This window comes from Takifugu flavidus, chromosome 18 (assembly GCF_003711565.1).
Source record: "Takifugu flavidus isolate HTHZ2018 chromosome 18, ASM371156v2, whole genome shotgun sequence".
Classification (NCBI taxonomy): domain Eukaryota; kingdom Metazoa; phylum Chordata; class Actinopteri; order Tetraodontiformes; family Tetraodontidae; genus Takifugu; species Takifugu flavidus.
Genome location: NC_079537.1, coordinates 1,541,053 through 1,559,477, shown reverse-complemented (window position 1 = coordinate 1,559,477; position 18,425 = coordinate 1,541,053). Strand labels below are relative to the sequence as shown.

General features: G+C 42.8%; 1 protein-coding gene across 1 annotated transcript in view; it reads left to right on the top strand.

The window, feature by feature from the left end:
• The window catches only part of LOC130514539 (uncharacterized), a 41,976-nt gene that overhangs the window by 21,250 nt on the left and 2,301 nt on the right, over positions 1-18,425 (top strand). The gene's annotated exons all lie outside the window — the stretch shown is intronic.

Here is an 18,425-nt window from a genome sequence, read left to right as displayed (position 1 = left end):
CAGTTGCTGATGTGCTGAACATCCAGCAAGGGAAGGGCACAAACTCATCCTTAGATAAGACATTTGAAGCTGTTGGAGACTCCGAGGGTGAACACTTTATCTGAAATTCCTTTAACATTCACAGACAATTGAGATCTATATGGGAGAAGTAGCAAAGGCAAATATTCTATTTGTCAACTGTAGCTTAGATGTTTCTGGCTTAAACATACTGGAAGGAGCAGGTGGTGCTCAACACAAGTTCTTTGGGTGATGCCACCAAAGACCAGATGAAATGTCTCGATTTACTAAATCAATATTAAACATCTAATTGATCCTGAGGGACAGAACCGGAGTCATCGGTCTGATGTCACTCCCCAGCTACCTTGGTCTCCATGTGTTGCCCTGTGTTTTGAATTTCTAAGGCGTTCTGATGTCATCATGGATGGATGGATGAGTTTGTGATCCTCTAAAGTAGGTCAGAGTCCCACAAGGGAGGCTCATTTTTGGATGTCATTGATTTTCTCCTTCCTCTGCAGTCATCTCCCTCTGGAATTGATATTAGACCTTAGATTTCAAGCCTCTAATTCTTAAATTTGTTAATGAGTTCATCTGTTATTTTTTGTTTCTTTGTTTTGTTTAAAATTCCTGTTTCTGACTGTCTCACACAGTTCTCATACTTTCAAGTGATACAGATATTGCAGTTTTGCAGGCTCGCCTTCCAGCCGTCCAGGGGTTAATTGGAATATCTGATCGTTTCTCCCCACGACGGCATAAATTTAACCCAATCACTGATCCGGCCCCTCTGTCTAAAAACAGTGACATCACAGGAAGAGGGTAGAGACCTGCACAGATGGAAGGATGGTCGGAGAGTAATTAAAAGAAATCCGTGAGTGATTAAAGAGGTTGGCGTGTTAGGAAAGTGCGGAATCTCAGAAGACAGGAAAGGACAGATGATGATAAACTCAGAAAGGTCACTTCACCTTCGTCTGTGTTCAAATGTTTGCCAGTGACATCATACACAGAGGGATAGAGCTTTTGGATCAGGATGCCCCCCCCCACCCACACACACACTCACACACTATCTACCCTTCAATCAAATATTTTAATTCACACCAGAACAAATAAAACCCTGATATGTCTGAGTCTATATAGTTTTTTCCCCACTAAGCCCCAAACTGCATCCACAATATTCAGTTTCACAAAAGGAAAAAGGGGAAAAATATTGCAAATTATTTAGTTTTATTCCTCCCTCAACCTTGAACACTATTACTACACAAAGATACTGTGTAAATATACAAACATTAAGCCTTTTTTTAAAATCTGTCTGCTCGGTTTAATGTGGACTTGATGAAATTTTGCATTGATGGATGTTAAAATCTACTCATGAGGACAGGACTTGCGCTGTCTACAGCTACTATTTACATTCATGTAGCCCAGAATATCTCCAGACAGTGATGTCCTTCACAGATCAAGTTTCTAAATAGATTTAGTCCCTTCGCTGGCAACGGGATCGTGTGTTATACTTGAGTTTTCAGGACAGGAATAGGAGGAGAAGGGAGGATGAGTCTTGCAGGCAAAGCTCTGAGTCAGGGAGCATGAAGTTCAGCATCGTGATTATAATGTTTCTGAGGATCGTGTGTGTGTGTGTGTGTGTGTGTGTGTGTGTGTGATACACTCAGAACAGCTTCTGGACCTCAGGTTGTCTCTCCAGACCACATCCACTCACAACCATCACACACCTCAATGGGTGGTCTGACCCGACTGCCATGGATATTTTATCGTAATCTCAACCAAGGAGTCTTTCTCCTCACACACTAGAGAACCTTTATAAATGACCTTGTAGTACATAGATTTTCTTCTTCTTTGCACCATCACAAATAATAAACCATGTTTTCCCTCAGCCGTGATAACTTGTGAGTTTAACTTGGTGGTAACTTTTGCCACCTCCTGCATGTAGGAGTCTAAAATAGCAGAAACACACAAGGCACAATGTAGACATGGAAAACTTTATTTATTCTGAAGGAAATTCAGGTATTCAGAAGTTTAAAAACTATTAAATATATAAAGCCAGAAAATATATATACGTCATATGAATTTATGTTACATGTGTAATGTTTAATTCAATGCAGGAATATAACAAATTAAGCAAACATTATAAATAAAAACTTTAAAACAATTTGAAATGTTCACTCTGTATAGATACAAGGTACAAATAAATAGGAATATTAATAGTACATTTATCTAAACACTGTATTATTGTCTATACATTACACAACACAATTATTACATGAGAGATAAGCAGTAACCAAAAACTGTTCAAAGATTGATTTGTTGTTTCCAGTGTTGTAGCTGAACAGTATCGGTCTCCCAGTACACGCTGTAAAATGTGTCACTTTTCAATCAATTAATCAATCAATCAGTCAATCAATCAATCAATCAATCAATCCTTCTTTATTTATATAGCATCTGCTACAATCAAAATTGTTTCTAGGCGCTTTCCAGAATCCCAGGGCCTAACCCCCAACAAGCAACAGTGGCAAGGAAAAACTCCCCTTTAACAGGAAGAAACCTTGAGCAGGACCAGGCTCATGTAGGGGGACCCTCCTGCTGATGGGGGGCTAGGTAGAGAGGGAGGAGAAGGGGGGAGGACAGGTAGAGGAGAGAATAGGTATAACATAGAAATACATTATATTAATTAAAATAAGCTGCTGGTAGAGTCGGCTTGGGTGGGTCAGCGGGGTCAGAGGTCAGTATACAGCTTATGAAGGCGGCAATACCTGTAGATGAATACAGAAGGGGAGGGGGGTGGCAGAAGAACCGATACTGGTTTTTGCTATTGTATGAAATTCTTCTTCAAAATTAGAATTAAGTAGCTTTTCTGTTTTAGTGTCCTTTTCACTGACGCACATTTTCTCAAAGTAGCAACACCATGAATGCTCTGATAAAAGAGAACAACACATGAGTTTGGGTTGTTTGGAGTGTTGTCAAACTGAGTAAATGAGAGAGCTCAGCACTTCATAAAGAAGTGTTTGAGAAAACCGACCCGAGATCACAAAACAATGTTCAACAGTGATAAATGATGACATTCCAGATTTAGCTTTTCGGTCAGTTGTTGCCTGACTGAGGTCCACCCACAACACACAAACACTGTCACTTGGTCATCTGAGCTAAAAATAGCTTGTGAAACAATGGGAGCAGGAACACATGCACAAACACATGCACAAACATGCTAAAGCCTGTAAATGATAAGAGCTCACATATACTTGTCAACAAGTCCTTGTTTACATGCTGGTTGTGTGTGTGTGTGTGGTGTGTGTGTGTGTGTGTGTGTGTGATACACTCAGAACAGCTTCTGGACCTCAGGTTGTCTCTCCAGACCACATCCACTCACAACCATCACACACCTCAATGGGTGGTCTGACCCGACTGCCATGTGCATTTATCGTAATCTCAACCAAGGAGTCTTTCTCCTCACACACTAGAGAACCTTTATAAATGACCTTGTAGTACATAGATTTTCTTCTTCTTTGCACCATCACAAATAATAAACCATGTTTTCCCTCAGCCGTGATAACTTGTGAGTTTAACTTGTTCTTGGTGGTAACTTTTGCCACCTCCTGCATGTAGGAGTTTAAAATAGCAGAAACACACAAGGCACAATGTAGACATGGAAAACTTTATTTATTCTGAAGGAAATTCAGGTATTCAGAAGTTTAAAAACTATTAAATATATAAAGCCAGAAAATATATATACGTCATATGAATTTATGTTACATTAATAATGTTTAATTCAATGCAGGAATATAACAAATTAAGCAAACATTATAAATAAAAACTTTAAAACAATTTGAAATGTTCACTCTGTATAGATACAAGGTACAAATAAATAGGAATATTAATAGTACATTTATCTAAACACTGTATTATTGTCTATACATTACACAACACAATTATTACATGAGAGATAAGCAGTAACCAAAAACTGTTCAAAGATTGATTTGTTGTTTCCAGTGTTGTAGCTGAACAGTATCGGTCTCCCAGTACACGCTGTAAAATGTGTCACTTTTCAATCAATTAATCAATCAATCCTTCTTTATTTATATAGCATCTGCTACAATCAAAATTGTTTCTAGGCGCTTTCCAGAATCCCAGGGCCTAACCCCCAACAAGCAACAGTGGCAAGGAAAAACTCCCCTTTAACAGGAAGAAACCTTGAGCAGGACCAGGCTCATGTAGGGGGACCCTCCTGCTGATGGGGGGCTAGGTAGAGAGGGAGGAGAAGGGGGGAGGACAGGGAAGGTAGAGGAGAGAATAGGTATAACATAGAAATACATTATATTAATTAAAATAAGCTGCTGGTAGAGTCGGCTTGGGTGGGTCAGCGGGGTCAGAGGTCAGTATACAGCTTATGAAGGCGGCAATACCTGTAGATGAATACAGAAGGGGAGGGGGGTGGCAGAAGAACCGATACTGGTTTTTGCTATTGTATGAAATTCTTCTTCAAAATTAGAATTAAGTAGCTTTTCTGTTTTAGTGTCCTTTTCACTGACGTACATTTTCTCAAAGTAGCAACACCATGAATGCTCTGATAAAAGAGAACAACACATGAGTTTGGGTTGTTTGGAATGTTGTCAAACTGAGTAAATGAGAGAGCTCAGCACTTCATAAAGAAGTGTTTGAGAAAACCGACCCGAGATCACAAAACAATGTTCAACAGTGATAAATGATGACATTCCAGATTTAGCTTTTCGGTCAGTTGTTGCCTGACTGAGGTCCACCCACAACACACAAACACTGTCACTCGGTCATCTGAGCTAAAAATAGCTTGTGAAACAATGGGAGCAGGAACACATGCACAAACACATGCACAAACATGCTAAAGCCTGTAAATGATAAGAGCTCACATATACTTGTCAACAAGTCCTTGTTTACATGCTGGTTGTGTGTGTGTGTGTGTGTGTGTGTGTGTGTGTGTGCATGTGCTGCATTGTTTGCCGTTTTGGCAGGCAGCTGCTTCAGGAGATGAGGCCGAAAAGGAATTCCTCATGATTCATTGTTTTTTTCCTGCGTGCGAGTTCACATGTCCGGCTCTCTGTTTTCGTCTTCCCATTGTCTCCTCGCAGCAACTTCGGGTTGCGCACGGCAACATCTGCAAAACTAATCAGCTCCGTGCCATCATTTGACAGCATAGCTCAGATATATTATCTTCCATGCAACGAAGGGCCCAGCCTGTGGCTTGTTCCCACTACTGAGGGATGAAATCACATGAAAGCTGGTGGTAGAAACCAGAGCGAAGCAGGTTTCACACTGGAAACCAGTCAAGAAGCTGATTCCCAGAGAAGGAACGTCAGAGGGCGAGTGAAAGAGTTTTGGTATGTTTGTGATGCAAGGCTTGGAAAAAATTATTATTAATTATTATCTGGAAAAAAGCAAAAAGCCCTAATTTAGACCCAAGATTTTACAAAGAGGGCAGATGTCAAAAATAATTGAGTTATTGTGTGGAAAAAGAGAAAAAAGTCTGTGCATGTGACACTGTTCACACTCATCTACGGGTATCGCCGCCTTCATAGCTGTATGCTGACCTACTGACCTCCGACCCCGCTGACCCCCTCAACTCTACCGGCAGTTTATTATAATTAATATAATTAATGTATTTCCCTGATCTCTATCTCTATCTCTATCTCTATCTCTATCTCTCCTCTCCTCTCCTCCTCTCCTCTCCTCTCCTCTCCTCTCCTCTCCTCTCCTCTCCTCTCCTCTCCTCTCCTCTCCTCTCCTCTCCTCTCCTCCCTACCCAGCCGGCCATCAGCAGGAGGGTCCCCCTACATGAGCCTGGTCCTGCACAAGGTTTCTTCCTGTTAAAGGGGAGTTTTTCCTTGCCACTGTTGCTTCTTGGGGGTTAGGCCCTGAGATTCTGGAAAGCGCCTAGAAACAATTTTGATTGTAAAAGACGCTATATAAATAAAGATTGATTGATTGATTGATTGATTAACTGTTGTCAGTTTCTAATTTATTTTATGTTAAATTACATCAGTGCAACCTTTTAGCAGTCATCCCAGTACAAGCATTTGGCTGCCTGTGGGAACCTGTGAGCAGCTTTCGTGCTCGTCACAAGTCTGCTATATCCTGTGTGTGGTGCAAGAGCAGGACTTGACTCTTCACGGGTGTGTGTTCACCAACCCGATGATAATGCTGCACGACATCCCCGAGCCTCCCACGCCTACTGTACCCTGTTCTGCTGGTCACGTGTTCTCACCAACCTGTCCTGTCAACACAGGAACATGCAGACACTTCATGTTTGGCTTCCACGGCATGTCCTGTCCTGCTCTCTGGGACCAAAAACATGGCCACAGGCTAAATTCTGGCACGAAAGACAAAACATGTTTCAGCAACTGTGTTGCAGGGTATGTGGATTAAAAAAGAAGATAAAATTTAAAGGCTCCAATATAAGAAGAAATGTGTACTATGAATGAGGAATGGAGATGTTGGGAGTTGTGGGAAGCCAAAATGTATTGGTTTGAAAGCAAAAAACATCTGGAGCCACTGGCGTCTTTTTCAAGAGCTGACTGGTTGTGTAGTCAACAAAGTCGGGTGTTATGTGGTTGTCTAAGTAGTTTAATTCAATGGGATTAATGAGCGCATACACACATTCTTGTAATGACGTGACCTTAGCGGGTATGGCCGGTCATTGAACTGCTCGGACCAGTCGAACAAGAAAGAAAAATTTTCTTTGTCATTCACCTCATCAAAATAAAATTTCTGCCATAGATTAAAAATAGTTGTAGGTTCTGGGTTCTGACATACATACGCAGTATCTCTTGATATGAACCTTTTCATTTGTCCTTTTTATTTTATTTGTTTGTTTGCGTCCAGACAAACAACAATTCAGCCAGACCTGAATAGTGACATTTAATCATTATTACTTTACGTTTAATTGCCGATCATCACAATCAGGTTTGCACAGATGTGAGCTGAACCCTGATAAAATGGATCATTATTTCCCATAACCAAGAAAGAATAAGGCCGACTGATCTCCAGTTCTTTTTGAATGAGCTTAAATGATCATTTTAAGTCCAAAATTATTCAAAAAATGTCTCACTTCTAACTTTCTAAAGCCACCCAGCAGCTTGTGTTGCGTCTGATCTTGTCTGCCAAACACATGTTCTTTCCTCCATTTACAAGTGCCAGATGTTTGGAACTTGTCTGGTTAAAAGCTTATTCAGGAGCAGCTGTCAGTACCTCTAGTGGTTGGATTCACTATGGCTAACTAAATCCCAGCCTTCAGTGGCTTTAGAAAGGACTCAACATGAGTTTCACACATCAGATGCTACATTTAGACTGGTTATGTGCTGGTTAAAAGCTGGTTGGCAATAACAACACTGATAATAAGCTGCGTGCTGCATTTATGACCCACGATCCAGCTTTTATCATATTTCATACATTTACCTTCTCAAAACACATTACAGAGAGAGCCATGCTGAAAAATCCATTAGCATGATGAGACAACGGAGTCTTAACCAGAACCTTTGGCACGCGTAACACCGTCGGGGACGAGACAGGACAGGAAGTGGGAGACATATGGTGATGAAAGTTCAAGGGGACCTCTGAAAGGAAAGGTCAGGCTGATGGGGGGTGCTGTGTGTGTGTGTGTGTGTGTGTGTGTGTGTGTGTGTGTGTGTGTGGACCTGAAGCTGCAGCACAAACGGTGCATCACAAAGAGGATGAACAGAAGGTCTGAGGGTCAGGGGTGCATCGGGAGGGGTGCGTTTGAAAGAAAAACAGGACTCCAGAGAATTCCAGAGACATCCCGCATTAATAAGAAAACCTGTCTGCCGTTCTCCTGCACGTGTGAGCGTGCACACATAGGTGTGTGTGGGAAGACTAGTGGCGTATATTTGACCCCCGCGTCTCTGTCTCAGCCCAACACTGCTGCAGCACTGAGGCTCAGCTGGGTCCACACCGACTTCAGGAGTGTGTTAGATAGATCCACCAGCTTGTCGGCCATTCTTCCACCAAGAGTCACCAACTCTTTGTCCTTCTGAATTTCTTCCTTTCAGCAGCACACTGCCGGGGGGGGGGGGGGGGGGGGGGACTTCATCATAAGCTCTGCCCAAAATCTGGATAAATGATAAAAGTTCCTGGTGAGAAAAGGGACTAATGTTTTCAAAAGCAGCCTAATATCGCACCAGATTGTGACAAAATGCTACTGGTGTTTGAATGTTTACACTCCGACCGAGTGCAGACACACAGCTGGTGATTGGAAATGTTTTTTTCTCCCTCATGTGCTCATAAATTAGCATGATGGGCTGAAACGAAACCCAAACTGACATGCACCCATTACACTGATGACATCATGATCCGGTTAGAGAGCGCCTGCTCGGTGCGTTTCCCATGAGCCTCTCTGATTGTACTTTTCCTGTGTCTGTTTCTGTTAACTACAGTTTAGGGATTTCCACCAGAAATCAGACAAATTGCTGCACTTTGGGAAACCTTCCTTTGTTTTCTTTGGACTCCTGTCAGCCCCAGTTTATTTAGTCCGTGCAGCACTAAAATAACATGCTAGATAAAACGGATAATCGCTTTCCTGTGCTGTCTTCACATTTTTGATAGATGATTATGGTCCGTTCAGTCACACTTTTTTCCCTCTTCCTCTGGCTGTGATCTGCTCCACCTAAGCTCTGACAGGAGCCGGCTGACGTTCACAGGAACTCACACTCGTTCAGGCAAACAGTCTGATTACACCCAATTATTATCCAGCTGCACTGGAGCCTCGCTGGGGTCTAATCACAGGGGCAAGACGGCTGACCTTCCATTAGTCTAAGCACTTAAGGGAAATGACTATTTTTGGTGGTTTTGTCCTGTTTGACCACACGTAGACTCTTTCTAAAGACTGTTTTTGTGAGTACTATCAACAATCCATCACTCCAATAGATCTTCACGATGTCTGTGCAGAACTTGACTATAAGACTGGAAACCTCCATAGTTATATGCTGGGTGAAGATCGACATTAGCAGATATCCTGAAGGGACTTAAAGAAAGCAGCAATGTGGGAGGAGAGGATGTGTTTTAGTTTAACATTTGTGCTCCAGTGTTTATGTTCATGTCAAATCCACAATTTGTAGTGATAATTGGCCCTGAATTGGTATTTCTGTTGCACATTCATCCAATCTGATAATAGTTGCACGTGTGATCATGTGACCGGGGACAGCGCGTCACCCCCCTCCTGACGCAGTTGTTCTGTAGAGATTTTGTGTGTTTGAGTGCTGCTGAGTTAATGTAGCCCAGCCTTCTAAAACCATCTTACTATGTTGAGATTTCGTGTTTTAAATGTCTACACGACACGTTGTCATGCCGACGCAGTACTGATCAGTCAACCTTGTCCGTTTTTCATTCCTATGTCAAATACTCTTTCCCATCCGCCCCCTCTGTGCTGTTCTCATGGGTCGTATCGGGCCAATCTCCCTCAATCGTTCTCTGCCTTTATCACCTCCAAAAATAGTCTTGCATCCCTCCATCTCTCTTCCCTCTCACACTTTATCTCATCTGTCTCATTCCCTCCCATCTGCCTTCAGATTTTGCCTGCTCTTTGGCCCCCATGATCACTGCATTTGAATTCCCCCTCCTCTCCACGCTTTTCCTCTCTTGCCCCCCCATCATTTCCTCCTGCTAATTGCTGGAGCATATTAGCTATTTTTCGCTCCCCTCTTCCTCTTCTTCCTGTCACAGTTTCGTGAAAAAGAGTTTAAAATGATGAGCTTTTGCTTCTGTTCTGTGCGTGACTGCATGGTGATTGATGCCCAGGAAGAACCAAGGATCAGGAAAAGCCAATGTGTGTCAATGTGACGTGTCTGAGAATCTCTCTAATGGATCCTGCAACTAAAGAGTGACACATCACCACATTTAAATCAGAAGCTTAGCGCTAAGATTAGCCTTCGTTGCCTCAGGCCGCTGCTTTGTGTGGATGGTTTTGTGTTCAGCCCTGATCCAATAAATCCAGGGGTGACACCGTTTTCCAGCCAGGTTTCCTGGATTAAGGTGACACAACATTCACACGTTGACTCAGTAAAAGCGTTGCCGGCTGACTCTGAGTTGAATGAGGTTAAGTCAACAAGTTGGTCTCCGAGTTGGAAGAAGTGAAGAATTGAATCGGACTCTCATGACGATTTATCCTGTGCATGTTTGTCCCTTGTTGGACCTTGAACCCCTCATTTGTGGCTCTTCCTGCGGGTTCTTCCATATTCTTTAGCGTCTGTTACCACTAAGTTGAAAATAACATCTGATATTTTTAGTTAATTTATGACTAACATCAGTAACAAATGCAAAAATGGTTTGAATCCTCTGTGTTGCAATGATTATGGAGTAAACTAGGAGCAAGAAGGCGACGGCCATGTGTGCCAGGGCGGACTGAAAAGTAAGACATTGCAAATCAAAGCAACACTGTTTACTTTCTTCCACTGTTTAATTAGATATACATTTGTCTTAAAGGTCAGTTTTACCTGTTTTTTTTATCAGTTGCTACATGGTCATAAAAATGTGATCAACTTCCAAATTGGAAACACACAGCAGAGGCTGCAAGGCAACCGAACAACCACACTCGCTAATAACATGTCATTTATCAGCATAAATACCTCTGGAAATTTGACTACAATGGAGGATTGTTCATGTGTGTGTGTGTGTGTGTGTGTGTGTGTGTGTGTGTGTGTGTGTGTGTGTGTGTGTGTGTGTGTGTGTGCGTGCGTGCGTGCGTGCGTGTGTGTGTGTCCTCCAGGTGTGTCAAACAAAGGAGGTTTTGTAGTGACAGAGTCAAAGCGGGGGCTGTTGAGAGGGAAAGTGTCGCAGCTCAGGTGCAACTTTTACAAATGTGAAGCCGGAGGAGCTCATCCAAGGAGACAACTTGAAGCACACGATTCCTATCAGCTGATCTGTCACATGCGTTTCTCCCCTGACCAGGGCTGATATTTAATTCCCCCTTTACCTAGTCACTCCTGACTGCTTTATGCTGCTACTGTGTTTTGGTCTATGCTGCTCCGTGCCTCCCACCACCTTCCTGTGGGCTCTGTTTCTTCTATCCCGGTGGGGGAAGGGGGGTCTACTATTCATTCCCTCTTATAGGCAGACTACTATCAGGGGATGAATACAATGATGCAGAGCCTGATGGCAAACCTGCTTCTTTTCTGCTAAATGCATGTTCTGCTAATTTTACAAATCAGCTTAATTCAAATCAAGTCAATTTTTATTTTTTTAAAATCACAAAACGGTGTTTTCCTCAGAGGGCTTTACAATCTGCAAAGTCCATAGAATGTAGCCGTTGTATTTAATTTTAGATGTATCATATTTCAGTCTGTCTCTCCGGCTTTACTGGTACTTATCTGCCGTTCAAATCAAGAGTGGGTTTGTCAATGATGTCTCGACTGTTTGCACCACGAATGCTCATTTTCCACTCTGCTGATGCACAAACCAGACGGATACTGAGCCAATAGGGGGAAAACCAGACACATGACCCTGTAGTCTGAGCAAAACTCTGCGTAGTCCTCACACTTCCACATCTGCACACTCTCACCGTTAGCTGTGGCGCAGGTCGAAGCAGTTGCTATGCTAATAACAATAGTGTTAATACAAATAACACCAATACAAACAGAAAAGAGCCTAAATTGGCAGATAAACAGTGTAAAATAAAGCTTTAGCAGCAGCCCAGTTCAGTGCCACGTCCTTTTTCATGCCAGTTTATTTGCAGCGTTACAATTAAACTGCCCCACAAACGTGATGATCATACTGTGAGAAACATCTTATTCGGGCAGTGAATCATTTCTGTTTTGGGTTACCCGAGTAAACATAAAGTGAACGATTCAGGATTCAAGTGAGAGCAGAACTTCTTGAGTTGGCTGTTGCTGAGCAGATTTCTCGGCTCAGCGCTTTTATCACGCTCATGAATGATTGAACGCCAGAGCCATCGCGTCTCCCAGCAGTTATGAGCAGAAAATTCACACGATCACTCATTTGGAGCGAACGTGGAATACAGCTTCATTACAGCTTCATGAAAGCGTGCTGGACTCAGGAGCACGTGACTTTTCATTGACAACTGGACATTTACACATCAAGCTCCATGTAGGGTGCGCGCGTGTGTGTGTGTGTGGCTGTGTGTGCACATCTGTGAGCTGTCACTGACAATTATGTGCGACGTCGATTGATAGAGACGTGTTGACATCACATTTGAAGGCTTTCCTGGGGAGATCTGCTTATTAGTGGTAATTGTAGAGCTCAGCAGAGATCTGAATCCAGTTGAAATCCACCAGGATTCTGAAGGCCTTTAATAATGAACGTCTTGTGTATTCTCACATGTTGCACCGGTGGAGTTTAGGGAATACGTTATTAAATGCAGGTAGTTTAACTTCAGCAGTTCCTCTCCTTTCATTGGTCCGTATCAAAATAGATGTTGGGTTAATGTTGATCCAGTTGGTTGTAGTGATCTATATTTTGGTGTCTTTGATTGATCTAAATGCTTTATTAGTCCTCATCAGTCACTGTGGTTGAACGTGACTGATCATAGACCTTCCACCTGGAGATTTGAGGACAGGAATATGAGTCCAGACTGGTCTCATCTCTCCCATTCCTCTTGTGGCATCCCATTTTATTTTAATTAAACTCCTGTAGTGACTTGTGTATTAAATTTGGCCATCTCTGTTCACACACGCTGAAAACCTCCACAGTGGTTTGTAAAAGTGATGGTCCTGCATAAAATCTGGTTTTTGGAGGAGCTCTGAGAAGCACCAGTTCACCTGCAGCAGCTGTCTTGTCTCTCCAGCACCAGGACGGTGTAACACGGGCCTCTCTGCCCTCACACAGCTCATGAGCACAATAGCACACATTGTGCTGTGTACCCATGTGCACACAGCAGGTGTGTCTGTTCTTGTACTTGTAATATGCGTTCCACGAGGACATTTTTGGATAGTCAGGACAATTTGGCTGGTCCTCTTAACTTCAAAAGGTGAGGTTTTAAGGTTGAGGTTAGAATTGATTTTAGGTCAGGGTTAGGGGGTCAGTTGAAGAGGTTTGGGTAAAGAGCTGGGGAATGCATTATGTCTATAAAAATCCTCACAAAGATAGGAGTGGGTCTGAGGGTGTGTATTGAGGAGACTGTGCAGCGTTGTCTCATTTGTCTCTTCTGTGAGGCGCTTCTGTTCCAGGTCCAGCAGGGATTGTGCGGCGCTCAGTCCAGCGTGTGGCTGCCAGCGTGTCACTCAGCTCCACTCTATCATTTTCTGGACTCTCTGCACAAAGACAACCTGTAGTTACACGCTGAAAAAGCAGATGATTACCGAAGCCACAAAACACAATGGAGTCTCTGTAAATCACAGATCCAGGCAGGCTTCTGTCTCAACACACCGCTGCTCTCGCTACAGCAACATTTCGCCTTTTTGAGTCTGTAAAAGCTTCTCTGTCCGAGAGAGTTAAGGTCAGGGTTAGAAACCCCTAAAGATCCCACACACATCAAAACACATCACACCTGTCAGTCTTGCAAGCTGGTGAAGCCTCATTTATTCCTTTAATAACCAGTTCTTTCTTGGTTGATGTATTTCCTCACTGGCTAAACCATTATTTCACAGGTAGGTGTGACTACTGTCTTGTTGTTATTGTCTTTGTGCTGTTTGACCTCTAGGTCAAACTTCCCAACAGTGTTTCAGAGTATGTTGCTGTGCTGGCCCATCCACTTTAGGTGAAACCAGGGATTCAATCTAATGTCATTTCAGTGGTTTCTGGTCTTTATGTTTTTGATTTGGACCAACATGCTTAGCTGGACTGATACAGTACCAGTTATTTCCCACTGCGGTTTAAACTTTCCGGACAATTTAGATGAACCAAGTAAAGATTGTAAAGAATAATTTTCTGTCTTTTTTTTTTTTTTTTTACAGTAGTTCTGAGGTTCCGAGGTTTAAATCCATAAATAGCAGGCCTGTGAGTGTAAACATATAGTTATCCTAAAGCTGTGTTTGGTTCTGGAGCAGAATGGATCAAGTCAGGAGATCAGACAGAGACATGAAGGATCCTGTTATCATAGAGAACAAAAGAAAAAGGGTCTAGAATAAATATAACTGGAGTGGGCTGAACTCTCCTCTGAACTGAGGACTAAATACTCTGGGTCTGAGGGTAAACACAGATCGTCTTGTTTGCCTTGAAATCAGTTTCTTTATCAGTTTCAAACCTTGCCATCTCTCCCAGTTTGAGCTAATGTAACACGGTCAGAGCTGCCCACTCCCGCTCTAACCAATACACATCTCACATTTCTGGAAGCAACTGAGCTTAAAAGAGCTCATCTGAAGCGACTGCCCTTGAAATGGAACTTTATCATAAGAAATGGGGATTTTTTTTTTCCTTTGTCAGCTTTTCCGAGAAGTTGCCGGAGCTGCTCAGCTGCTGGGAAAATGCTTTTCTCGTATTTAGTTCTGGATATTTTGTATTTTTCATCATAGAATTGTATCAATTGCCTTGTTTTCTTCACCACAGATGTTCTGAAGCTCTTTCAAGACGGTTTTTTTTTATCACTTTATAGTTCCAAGCTATTTTGGTTATGCAATACACTGATGGTACAGCAGCACTGAGCAGGAACTGTTTTTCAAGTTGGAGAGGTTGTGGTGTCTGATTTTATCTGGCATCTTACAACAAAAACACTCATGACAAAAACACTCCACATTGGCGTTTCCACGCATTTCAGAGGAGTCCTCTGCCCAGTGGCCATTCCACTGAGACTGGATATTGAGAAACAGTTTCCTGTAACCCTGTTAGCAACGTCGCACTGTTTTCTTCCTGAAAGGTCACATGACATTAGCTTGCTTAATCAGAGAAGCCCAAACTGACTGCAATTCCAGCCTGACCAGTGGAGCACTGAGGTCCACTGCCCGCGTTGAGTAGCAGCTCCCTCATTAAACGTCTAACTGCAACAACAACAGAGGACTGAGTCAGAGTGGAGGGTGGGGGCTGAAGGGCAGGAGAGGACAAAAGGTGCCGGGACCTCAGAGTAGACTATGGCACTGGGGTCCTTGCTTTACGACCTGTGGGATTGAGAGTGTGTCCAGCGGACACGTCTGCCACGGCGGAAAAAAGGACGCACAGTTTGTGTCACTTGGTGATGAGGCCAGGGTGTGATTTAGTAGGGTCAGAGGTCACAGAGGATGAACCCAGCCAACGAATCTTTTGTCTGTTTTGTTAGAGGAAATCTCACTAATTAGCTGAACCACAATGTGTCATTTAACGGCAAAACGGCCCCCAAAGAAAACAGGAGCCTTTATCTACATTTACTGATAAAAACCTGAATGTTTTGAGCAGGCACTCTTGGCATGTGCTGGTTTCTTGCAAGGTCAGAGCAGCCTGCAGGTCCGGCGGCAGACGATGAGACATTTGTGCTTCTTTCAGATTAAGGCCTCTAGACAAACTGTCACTGTTCTTTTGAAGAAGAAGAAACGGAGACACAGAAGAATCTAGTGTTATTTTGAGTATTTCTGTGTGTGTCTGTGCATGAGATATCATGGATAAACTAGAGAAATTTATATAGAACACATTTTAAATCTACAACTTCAATTTATTGACCTATAAACGACCTAACCACGCATCCTAACATTCTTTTATATCCATCCGCCTAAATCAAAGGCAACATTTATTACTTCAACACTTGCACAACAGATGTTTGATTAACCCACACCTTCATGAGTAAGTTATAGATCAAAGTCTCAGTAACAGATTGTTATAATTAACCCAGCTTGTTAACACACAGAGACTTTGCCAGGCACGCCATTAAAACACTGAGCGCATTTACATGCACACAAGAAAATGAAATGCATGTGGACGCTGTAGCTTGACTAGAATTGGCCCAGAGTAGTCCAAATATAGGACTATAGGTAGGTTGTTGGTCGACTTACGAGGGCATGTGGGCTATGCGATCTGTGTATGTGTTACATTTGGCTTATATTCCCATGGCTTTGGAAGCAGAAGCTTTACAAACAGCAACCAGTAGTGAGCCAGTATGTCCAAGTATTATTGGTGTGATGTAAAAGGTCAACCGGTGTGGTTTGATTTAGATATGCATGTAGACGCACCTACTCTTCAGAACCGCCCTGGCAAACACTGACATCATCAAGACAGGGAGGCAACAGTAAACTGTATAATCAGGGCGCACGTGCATGTGGACTGGATAGCATTCCATTTGAAATCTGAGATACTGGCACCGGTAACAAGAATTTATTGTATCTTTTGCCTGAGGGAGGGAAAAAACCTTCAGCCTGACCCACAGTACAGGAAATTCAGAAAACAAGGCCTTCAAGTTGATGACAAGTCCTTGACAATATCACATTCAAGACTTTACTGAGAAGAAACCGGATCACATAACAAATCTGAGTGAAAACTTCATTTAAAATAGAGCAAATTTTATTACTGTGTGTGTGTGTGTGTGTGTGTGGGGGGGGGGGGGGGGGGGTGTGTGGTAATGTGTGCAGACATTTAACTACTGTTCTCACATGTCCAGTACTACATGTATTTTTGTGTATGCACGTGTGTGTGCACTTCTGTGCGCTTATTGATTTATGCTTAACATTTCACGTAAACACACTGTAAACACAGATGACTGTAACGTCATCTGCTGTTTGCAAAGTACACACATTACATCAGCTTTTGTTGAAGATAAATAGCACATGGACACACACACACACACACACACACACACACACACACACACACACACACACCACACACACACACACACACACACCACATGTTTACATATCTGTGTGTACCAAACTATAAACTGCTCATTCTAAAACTTGGAAAGTAGAATTTCCTGAGATTCTCCATCCTGTTGTGGGGAATCCAGTCTGGTTCACTAAGTGACCCAGAGCACCACATTGGCACCTGCTTGGAGTCCTGCTGCTGTTCTGGATTCTGACTTATTCATGATTTAATAGTGGTTTTAATGAGACGCAGCTTCTGCACAGGCGGGATCGTACAGGAGGGAGTTGGCTGACACTCATCGTCCCGGACAGCTTCAGGACAATGCAGCTGCAAGGAATTCCACGCCTGTCTGAGCTCTGTGTGGACGTCCACCATATTTATTGTGTTTGTGATCTCCAGTCTGCCTGCACGTGTGTGGAAACATGCCAGACAGAACATTTGAAAGATGTCCACAGATGTCCACGTGAACGTCCAGCTGGGAGTCCTTTTGGCTTTTGCTTCATGTCCATATTCTGTTTGTGATACTTTATGATTGAGAAGTACTGAAGTAAGATTATGCAGATTTGATGTGTGGAATCAGGCACATATCTCCAAAACTCAAACAATCCAGTCAGATGAAGTTTGACCAAGTTTCACTTCCAGATGTGCTCTAATGCGAGTTTTATTATTTTATGGAGAATGTCCACATTTAATCAGCGACAGCACAGAGGTTCTGGGTTTGATTCCATCTCAGGTCTTTACTGTGGAGTTTGCATGTTCGCCTCATGACTCTGGGACTCCCTTGGTTTCTCCAGTATTGGGAGGGCAAAAGACCCCCCCCCCCCCAATTAGGAATAAGCAGTGATAAACAGAAAATGGCTGTTGTTTCTTTGCATCTCGAGAAGTCTTGAACGAAACCTGTTTTTGCATCCCTCGACGTAAATGCAACACAGACGCTCCACACGAACATAAATCCAGACGGAGTATTTCAGGGAGGGATGAAAGGGTCCGAGTTATGCAGACAGAACACCAACTGTGCTGCATTCCCCAAATACCTGAGTCTCTCCCCGCACCTCCTACGGGACGCACGGGCGTGCTCGTCAATAACACTCAGGCTGCCCAGGTCTGCAGGGATGGACTGGGTTCAGGATCCTGACAGCGAGCACTGATGTAAACACACGTGACTCGACAACATCTGTCAGACGGAAGCTGAACATAGTGGCATCAGCGGTGCAGATGTGTATACATCTGTCAGGTATTAGCCAACCTTTGGTGACATTAGCGTGTTAGCTACGCCAGCGATGACTCATCTGTGCATTCAGATGATTTTCAGCTCCTCTTATCACATCTGGGGATAATTTTCATGGAATCTACCAGCTGAATCCTGTCAAAGAGCAAGTTTATTGCCAAACTGTTGCAAGAACATTAGGTTGTTATTGTTGCATATATGTTTGTGGACAGAAGTGAGAGAAATATCAAACATCAAAGAAGGATGCCAAAACACCAATATTTTCCATCAAGAAATTATGTCCATGTGGTATTTTAGGTTTTGTCATGTGTGATATTATGAAAACATGTTCACTATGTCTTCATGCTGTTAGCACAGATGCTATCATGTGCTAAGCCTAAACAATCTTATCTCACTTTTATTAGAAAAACACATTTAAAAATATACTTTTTTAATCCAAATTTTTTTAAATACCCTTAAGCAAGGCACTGAACCCCCAATGAGCTGGCCTCCCATTTAGGGG